Source organism: Nothobranchius furzeri, chromosome 3, assembly GCF_043380555.1.
Source record: "Nothobranchius furzeri strain GRZ-AD chromosome 3, NfurGRZ-RIMD1, whole genome shotgun sequence".
Taxonomy (NCBI): domain Eukaryota; kingdom Metazoa; phylum Chordata; class Actinopteri; order Cyprinodontiformes; family Nothobranchiidae; genus Nothobranchius; species Nothobranchius furzeri.
Window position 1 is genome coordinate 45,658,242 of NC_091743.1, and position 8,920 is coordinate 45,667,161.

Genomic DNA, 8,920 nt, shown 5'->3' on the forward strand with positions numbered 1-8,920 from the left:
ACCAGCCTGCAGAGCAATGTTTCGCTACCATTTGTCTAGATTTTTAGGCTACGGTAATGCATGTTGGACATGTCCCAGATTAATTTACATTTACACTGTGGGCCTATTTTTATGTGCTACGCTACCAGAACTCTTCAAGCTCAGCAATTCAAATCATAAAGCAGTGTATAGCATATGGCAACTTTCTAAATGAAAAGCACCTGCAGATATCTTACTGCTTAACTAAGACAAAACTGCCATTATCTGTGACAAGTCCATGTTCGAGGTAAGAAGAACAGTGTAAAAAAACCACAGCCCATTTGGATACAGTGATGCCATCTTTCTCCTCATTTGTTATCACCAGGGTGGCTGATATGGCCTTAAATCTAGGATGTGTTCTAATTCTAATCATGTACAGTACTGTACTGATATTCGTCTTAATATTGCCATTTCCTTTTTTTTTCTGCTGCAATACATCTGGTATGTGCCATAAATGAACAGTCAATGAGAAAAAACGTATTAAGAAAATACGTAAAGTATTTTTTATCTGCTTTTATAATTATTGCCTCATTTTTTATGTTGTGAAGTTTATGAAGTGTTGGTTCAGTAGTGAATAACTGCATGTAAAATGATGCTCTGCTGCATGTTTTGTGGACAGCAGTAATACGATCATTGAAACCACATCACAGGCAAAGCCCACAAACCCTGGATCACAGTGCTTTAATTGTGCACTAAACAATATTAAGGGAAAGTTTCATTAATACTCTAAAAATGCAAATACACTCACTTTACAGTCGCACAATATATTTTGCAAAGGAAGTTTTTTTTTTTTGCTTAACATCCAACTCCTTCACCTAAACCAGATCCATGTAACCAGTGTTGCCCCGAACCACTTCCTCCTTCACCTGCACCAAGCTTGCAGCATCAGCTGCTGCAGTCGTGCAGCTTGACATTGGGCATGCACAATCGCAGTAGGCCGCTAGATACAAAATCTCTATCCTTGAATACATTTATAAAATTTCTACATTTGCCATTTATTTTGCCCATTACTAGTTATGAACTCTCTTGTGATCTCGCAGCACCAGCTGCGTGAAACACACCGCGTGTCTGAGACGCTCCCAGTAGGACGGGCCGCTCCGCTGAGGTCGCAGTGAAACCGGGTCTATAACGTTAAGAGGGAAAGTCGTGGTCAGCATCCACCCTTCTATGTCCAGCCCTTCATCTCATTTCTCGCACACCTCAAATCAATGTGGTCAGCTCCCCGATGGCGTTGAGATTCTTCTCTTTCGGTTTTTACATTTCTTGTAAAGAGAGAGAAAGGTGATGTGGATTCTACATGATGAAACTGGGACATCAGTTTTGGTTCCAGAAGCTTCTATAAGGATGCTGATGTTGTATGTTATGCGAGTTCCTTTTCAAAGCATTTTCCTTCATTTTCACCACATCTGTCAGCAACCTCCTTTTCATGTTGAGATTAGCAGCTTAGAGTCAGATGTTGTTTAACGGCTGCCACAGGTGTCACTGCAGGCTTTTCCACCGTACGATCCTCCTATGCCTTCATTTTATTTTTACTCGCATCTCACAGTAGGATGTGGATTATTTTAAACGAGTCACGTGCATTGCTGTGTGGTTATTTTGACTCGTTTCTGCTCAATTTAACGGGTGGACCTCGGCAGCTGCATCAAACTGAAAAAGCATCTCAGCAGAGCCTGTTGGCTGAAACACTGCTGAGTGAATTAGATGTGATGTTAGCAAGAGGAAAGCAGCATAATTGTTCAGATATTAAAGCTTGAGCATCACATTCATAAAACAGAATACATCTGCAGGCTGTTTAAAATCGTCTAATGAGCAAATATTCAAAAGTGTGATACAAAAATGAAAAGGAAGTGTGCAGATTTAATAATCTAATTATCAGATGAGGTTTACATGCAGGTTATGTGAAGTAAAAATAAACATCGACCTCTGCAGCGCATGAATATCTTTTGATTCCGCTCTTCAAAGTGAGAGACTTGCATGTGCAATCCCCCATAAAAAGAACCAAGGCTTATTACTAGATGTAACCTTTCCACACATGGTGGATGCTTTCCTCTGCCTGAAGCCATTAAACGACATCCTCTTGTGTAGCACGGATCCCTCACATCACTCCAGAGCCCACTCTGTTTATTTTCTAACCCTGATGGCTGAAATTGATAGAAACACAAAGTTAAGAGTTGCTGTTTCCTACATTTCCAGTGTTGATATTGTTTTAACAAAGAGAAAAAAAGATGTATTTTTTCACTTCATTTTTTAAAAAGTGTGCAAATGCCCTATTTAATAAATAATCAACTTCATGAAAATGTATCACTGCGTGCGTGCATCTACTTGTAGATCCCTGCGATGTATTTGTGATGTCTAATGTGCAAACAAAGTGGGGGTGTTGGTGATTGTGAGCATGAAGTGCATGGCATAAAATACATAATATAAACAACATGACTGTGCAAAATATTTCTGTTTTCCCCACATTATCATGCAAGAGTTGTAAATTAAAACATAATATACTGAAGACCAATGTTTATTAAAATCATTAAAATATAGACTTGATTTGAATTTTTAATTCTGTTTGGCCCAGCACCAATCCATGCACCAGTACTGGTCCTTGCCCCAGCAGTTGGGAACCTTGTGTTAGAAAAAAAAACACTTTGATAAATGAAGCCGGGAGAAGATATTATATATTGGATAATCTCTCTGGCCCTCTGTGAGATTTCTCCACTGCAGTGAGTGAAAATTTATGCCCTAATATTGTTGCTCAGTGTGTAGTGTACACACACACACACACACACACACACACACACACACACACACACACACACACACAGGTTATTTAGGAGAACACAAGGTAAAGTTGGTTCTTCATGATGCTCTCTGCAGTCCGATGAAAATTCTCATGAGCTCAAATAAAACACATTACTGAGAGTTCTGTATGTTCTTCAGGAGAAGAGCAGAAAACTGATGAAGAGCGAAAGCATCATTGAATGGATGCAGTGAAACACCTGAACGAGCAGCTCGGCACAAGCTGATCCTGCAGCTGTTTGTACAACAGACTCCGCTCACCTCCAAGATATTTGTTTGCATTAATTAAAATATTCCCCAGATTAAATCACCAGATTCTTTAATGATTTCTACTTTTATAAACAGTCCTCTTTTTTCAGGACTGTGTTGTGAAAAATGAAAAATGAAAGCGAGGATTGGCCATTTTCCCTAGAGATCTAACTGTGTATAGCCCCTGAGTGTGAGTGCTGGTTGGCTGGTGTTGGCACTGGAAGTAGCCATCAGAAGATGGGTTCATGTGGGATGGAAATGGTCAGCAACAAAAGTCAGGTAGTTTATCCGACTTTTCTTTAGATCGTTCTCTGTAAACGTTACAGAGGTAGGCGAAAATCCCAGCAGATCAGAAGGTTCTGGTAGCAGCAACCATGCCCTTTTCAAAGACTCCCAAATGGCCTTTCTTCTCTGTTTCATGCTCAGCTTGAACTTCAGCGAAGTGTCTTCACCGTGTCTAGATGAATAACGTATTAAGTTGCAGCCATGTAACTGGCCAATCAGATACTTGTGTTAAAACCTGATGGAACAGCTGTACCTAATAAAGTGGCCGGTGTGTTTGTGCGTGGATGTAACCTCTGCAGCCTCTTGAAAATAATAAAACAATCCCAACAAAGAACATAAGCAACATTTTTGTCGCGTTTTTTTTTTTACAGATACAAACGTTGGTTTCCAAACAGACCACTAAAATGAACCCTTATCTGATTGGATGTTGCGCAGCATCAGCACCACACACGGATGTGTGTGCCTGACGAGCCATTGGGGGGGCTACAGTGCTGCAATAAACTCCAGAGAAAAACAGCCTGAGAACTTGCAGCTTTAGAAACAAACGGGAACGCTACTGACTTCCTTCATCCTGACTCTTAATCCTTCCGATAAAAACTTTATCAAGTGGTTGGTTTTTTAAATGATGTACCGGTGGGTGTGAATGCAATTTAAGATTTTTGTTCCATTTGGTTAGATAACTTGCTTTTATTTATTAGACTATGGACATTTTAGCATTTTATCTAATAACGGTGCTGAACGGAGCTGTTTCGGCAATCATCACTTTTTTCCTAATTAAAATCAGGATAAATGTTAGATTTTGATGCACCAGAAAGGAGAAACACCCCGTCACCCGACGCTGTCTCTGCACACACCGACGGAACCTGTTTACCGTCGTTCACAAAAGATAAAACAACTTACCTTCGCAGCAAAGTCCGCCTGTAAATCCAGTCAGTGTCAAAAAGTCGAGTTTGCCCTCGAAGAATCCCCCCGACTCCTCTCAGACTAAACGTTCCTGGGAAGTTTGGAGGAATGAAAGTAGTTGAACGCCAAATTCTTCCGCTCCTGCAGCTTGTAGTACTGTACCATCTGTTGTGCCAGTGCGCGTCGAGCTCTGCGCGCCGCGTGAGGAGAGCAGGGAGGGGGAGGGGAGGCTGTGAGGGGTCCAGAGCGCATATGTAAATGGCTCAGAAATAAAACAACTACATGTAATAAACATAAGCAGCCCATAATAATGGTTTTTAATTGTTGTTCTGTTAAGCAAAGAAACTTCAGCAGGTCCAAACAGTAAAACGTGCAGGTAATGGAAAATGGACTAATCTGCTCATCATATTAAGGCAAAATGTTGAAAATATTAAATATACAAGCTCTCATTTCTCTTCTTTTGAATTGTAGTTTTTACATCTTCAATTGAATGCAAATACCTTTAAAACTCGATTCACAAGGAACACATTTGAACATTAAATAGACCTTTTTACTCAGAGGATTGGCACGAGAGGAAGACTACTCAGACATAAATTAAATCTCATTTTGCACAATTGGCATCAAATTCACAATAAGCCAATGCACATGTATGCACTAAAAGTCTAAATGAGCTGTAAATCTGGAGAAACGTTGTGTCACGGTTTACGTCAGTGGGCTTTAAGTTTATATAATTGACTTTGGGACAAATAAAAATGTTGATACATTTAACAACAGCAAATGTCCTTTTCTGCCAGGAAAAAAAATCTGTTTTCCTTGTGTCACAAACCAACACATTCTTACTCCCAGCGCGTCAAAAACAAACGCTTGGTCAGCCACCCTCCACGTCAGACCACTGACGCCAAAAGTGCCCTTTTTCGTTACTTATGTGCGAAAAGGGGTTTTCCCCTTATTTGACTGCAGATTCCAATGCAGCGTTACACTGACGCGATGGGATGTCCGTAGCCAGGGCACCAAACAAGCTCATTGTACCTCACCTTAACCTTATCCACTTATTTAACCTTCCCCTCACCCCTATCCTAACCTTAACCATCTTGTTAGCGAACACGTTAGTGATGTGTCGATCGCTCTAAAAGCCGGCTGTATGAAGTGAACGGTGGGAGCCGCCTCGTCATTGGTCGAGTTTGGACCGAGCCAACGCGAGGGGGAGGTTTCAACTATCACGGTGGAGGTTAAAAGTAGAGGGTATGTGTAACCTCCCCCTAACTTTCCCCTTGGGCGGCAAATACGAAAATTCACAGTCAGAATGCATGGGAAACAGACGCTTGATCACAGTGAGAGTAACGTTTTAGGTAGCAAGAGGGTTAAGGTTAGGATGAGGGAGGGGGAAGGTTATAAATAGTGAAACGTTAAGGTTTAGGTGCGGTTAAATGAGCTGGTTTGGTGCTGCATCGGTTAAATGAGGGTTAAGGGGATGTTTAACCACAGCACCGGAGTTTATTCAAAAAATAACTAACTAAAAATGTCACTAGCTTTAAGCCAGTCAAAATAAAATAGTTGCCGGAGCTAGGGCCAGAGAGATTCTGCAGCCTGATCTGGGCACTGTAGGGAACCCTCCACTTCCGCAGAACCGTCCTCCTTGATCACACTGCCTCCTTTAGGTCGGTGGTCTGCCACGCCGCGCCGTCATTCTCCTTGATCGCTTGCCTCGTGCAGGTCAATCGCTCACTCGGCCGCACCACTGCGCCGTGCTGTCGTCCTCCTCAGTCGCGGGCCCCGCCTGTCAGTGGGTTTAGACGGCAGTCACTGCACAATCACATACCACAGGTCACACTTCGTTCCAGACTGCTTCTCCCGACGCTTTTGACTTCTCGCGGCCGGAGCAATGGCCGGAGTGGCGCCAGAGGTTTCAGCGTTATCGCAGAGCCACGAAGCTGAGCACGGAGGACGGAGAGATTCAGGTCTGTACATTGTTGTATTCGCTTGTGAAAGAAGCAGAGCAAGTGTTTAAGATGTTCACGTTTACTGAGGGGGAGGATGAAGATGATTATGAGACTCTTTTAGAGAAACTGGACAACTATTTTGTCCCCAAAGTGAACACTATTCATGAAAGAGCATGTTTCCATCAGCGAATTCAACAGGTGGGTGAAACAGCTGAGGAATACATCCTAACACTCCACGAGCCAGCAGACACGTGTGATTTTGGCTCTGTTAAGGAAGAGAATATCCGTGACAGATTGGTCATAGGGATACGTGACGAGGAAATGTCAGAGAAGCTGCAAATGATGCCTGACTTCACCCTCAATAAAGCAGTGGAGCTAGTGAGACAGTCAGAGCAAGTAAAACAGCACATGAACGAGCAATGAGCTAATGCTTCTGTTAACCTGGGTGAAATGGCTTGCAAGCAACAGCCAAACAGAGATAAAAGGAGATACAATGAGAGCCATTTACCCCTCCCACTGTCCTAATGGGTGTGACCCCACAAGGAAAGTTGACCATTGAGCAGGGTTGCTGGTTTATCCCTTGGGTCCATGTGGCAGGGGTGAGGAGTGAGCACCACCTCACTCCTGCCACGTGGACCTCAAGGGATAAACCATCAATCCTGCTCAATGGTCAACTTTCCTCGTGAGGTCGCCCATAAAGACAGTGGGAGGGGTAAATAAAACACGGACTGCAGGAGTAAAAGGGAAGCTGCACTATAATGCAAGTAAATGTCATAAATGCACAAGATGTGGTCGAGTTTACTCAAAGTATGATAAATGTCCAGCCAGAAATGCAGAGTGCAGGAATTGTAAAAGAAAATGGGACATTTTGCAGTTGTATGGTGTGTGGTCGACGAAGTTACTGCACCAGAACGCAGGGGAGACGAGGACGTGTCCAACTATTTAGGAGGAATCATAGATGTAGAAGATACTACAAAGGCATAGACTGTGAAACTGCCTATCTGTGGTTACCAAATAGTTTCTAAGTTTGACTCAGGAGCCAATACTAGTGTTATTCCAGTAGAAACATTTGACAAGCTTGCCTATAAACCAAGTTTGAGGAAACCAACAGGCAAATTAGACAGCCCGGGGGGGGAAAACTAGACTGTTCTGGTTATTTTATAGCTGCTACAGTGAGGAATGGGAAAAGATTCAGATTCAAGGTCAATGTAATTAAAGGCCCCCTTTGAAGCCACCTCTTGAGTCGAAATGTTGCAGTTGCTGTGGGTTTGCTAAAATGCATGGAAGAAATAAGGGCATCAACACAAGTCAGTGACTCTTGCCCTAATGACATAGAGAAGTTGAAGATTAAACCCATTAAGATCGTTCTCAGAGAAGGAGCAGTCCGCTACAGTGTGACGACTGCAAGGAGGGCTTCAGTACCTATGGTGCCCAAAGTAAAAGAAGAGTTGGATCGAATGGTAAACAACGGGGTGATATGTAATGAAGTCAATAGAGGGTAAATTGGATTTTAAAAAAATTCTTAAAGAGCGAGTCACCCCCAAATCAACTTATTTTTGCTGATAAACTATATAAATGTGTGTCTAATTGTGCTGCAGACATGTGTGGTCAATAATTTGGTACTTCAGTGCATTTTAGTTAAAATTCAAATATTCTGCCTAAAACTATCAGTGTTGCACCGTCGTCAGGTAAAAACTTTGCACTGCATTGAAATTTAAATCTGCCACCGCTATTGGCTAAGAGGTATGCAATGATGTAAACTGGTACATTATGATGTCACAATGCCGTTGTGAGCCTGTGTGTGTATTTGTTAGCGGCTCCGCCCTCTTGTTCTGCTAGGCAACAGCATTTGTTGCATTTTTCAAACAGGAAGAGGGAGTGAAGTAAGTTTCTTGTAGGGGGTGACTTGCTATTTATTTCTATTCTCATTACTTTGTGACCAATAGCTGTAATTATTATTATAGAATATCACCTTGCTTGGTCTTAGGATGATTAATTAGAAGGTTCTAGGATTCTTTTAATTATTAAGGGATCGTCACACTTTGCTTTGATCCAAGAACCAGTCAGTGTTTGCAAACAAATAATTTATTTTATAAACAATTTTAAGCCTTGACAAATGGTTTGACTATTATTTACTGTGAGTGGATGCGAACTAAGAGATGGGTGTCTGGAACTAGGTGTGAATATTGTATTTCAGAGTCAAAATCTCCGCATCTCAGAGAGAGGTGAGTTCTGGATAATGAAAGAATTTTGTTTGCATCTGAGCTGTAAGCTGTTCTTATCAAACTGCATACAGATACAATCTCACTGTGTTCTACAAACCCAGGTGGACGCCCTTGCGGATCCGAAATGTCAGAGGGTTGGAGACCCCGGGTACAGAAGTCCGTAGACTAACTCCTGGTACGACCAGGTCGGTCCAGGATCGCTCCAGGTAACACAGGTGGACTGGGTGAAACCAAGTGTCTCAAAACAACTCTGAAAGAGTGTTGCAAAATCAGCTTTGTTCTGCAGGAAAAATCTCTCGTTGTTCTTGGCTTTGCAGGTGCAAAGGTTTAAGGGTTTTGACAGCGTGTCAAACTCCTTCCTTTGAGTTAGAGATCTGCTGAGAGGTGGCCGGCCTCCACTTGCTCTCCGAACTCTCGTTCTGTCAGATGTTCGGACTGAACAGAGGAGAAGCAGAGCGGCTGGTTTGTATAGCCCCCTGTTTATTATCAGAGTTATCAAGAATTCTCAGA

General features: G+C 42.3%; 1 protein-coding gene across 1 annotated transcript in view; it reads right to left on the reverse strand.

Moving 5' to 3' along the window:
• LOC107385789 (caM kinase-like vesicle-associated protein) overlaps positions 1-4,438 on the reverse strand; it is an 81,813-nt gene extending 77,375 nt beyond the window's left edge. The window contains exon 1 of the mRNA XM_054748879.2: positions 4,243-4,438. The gene's annotated coding sequence lies outside the window, so the exon portion shown is untranslated. The remainder of the gene's footprint in view (positions 1-4,242) is intronic.
• Positions 4,439-8,920: the final 4,482 nt, after the last annotated feature.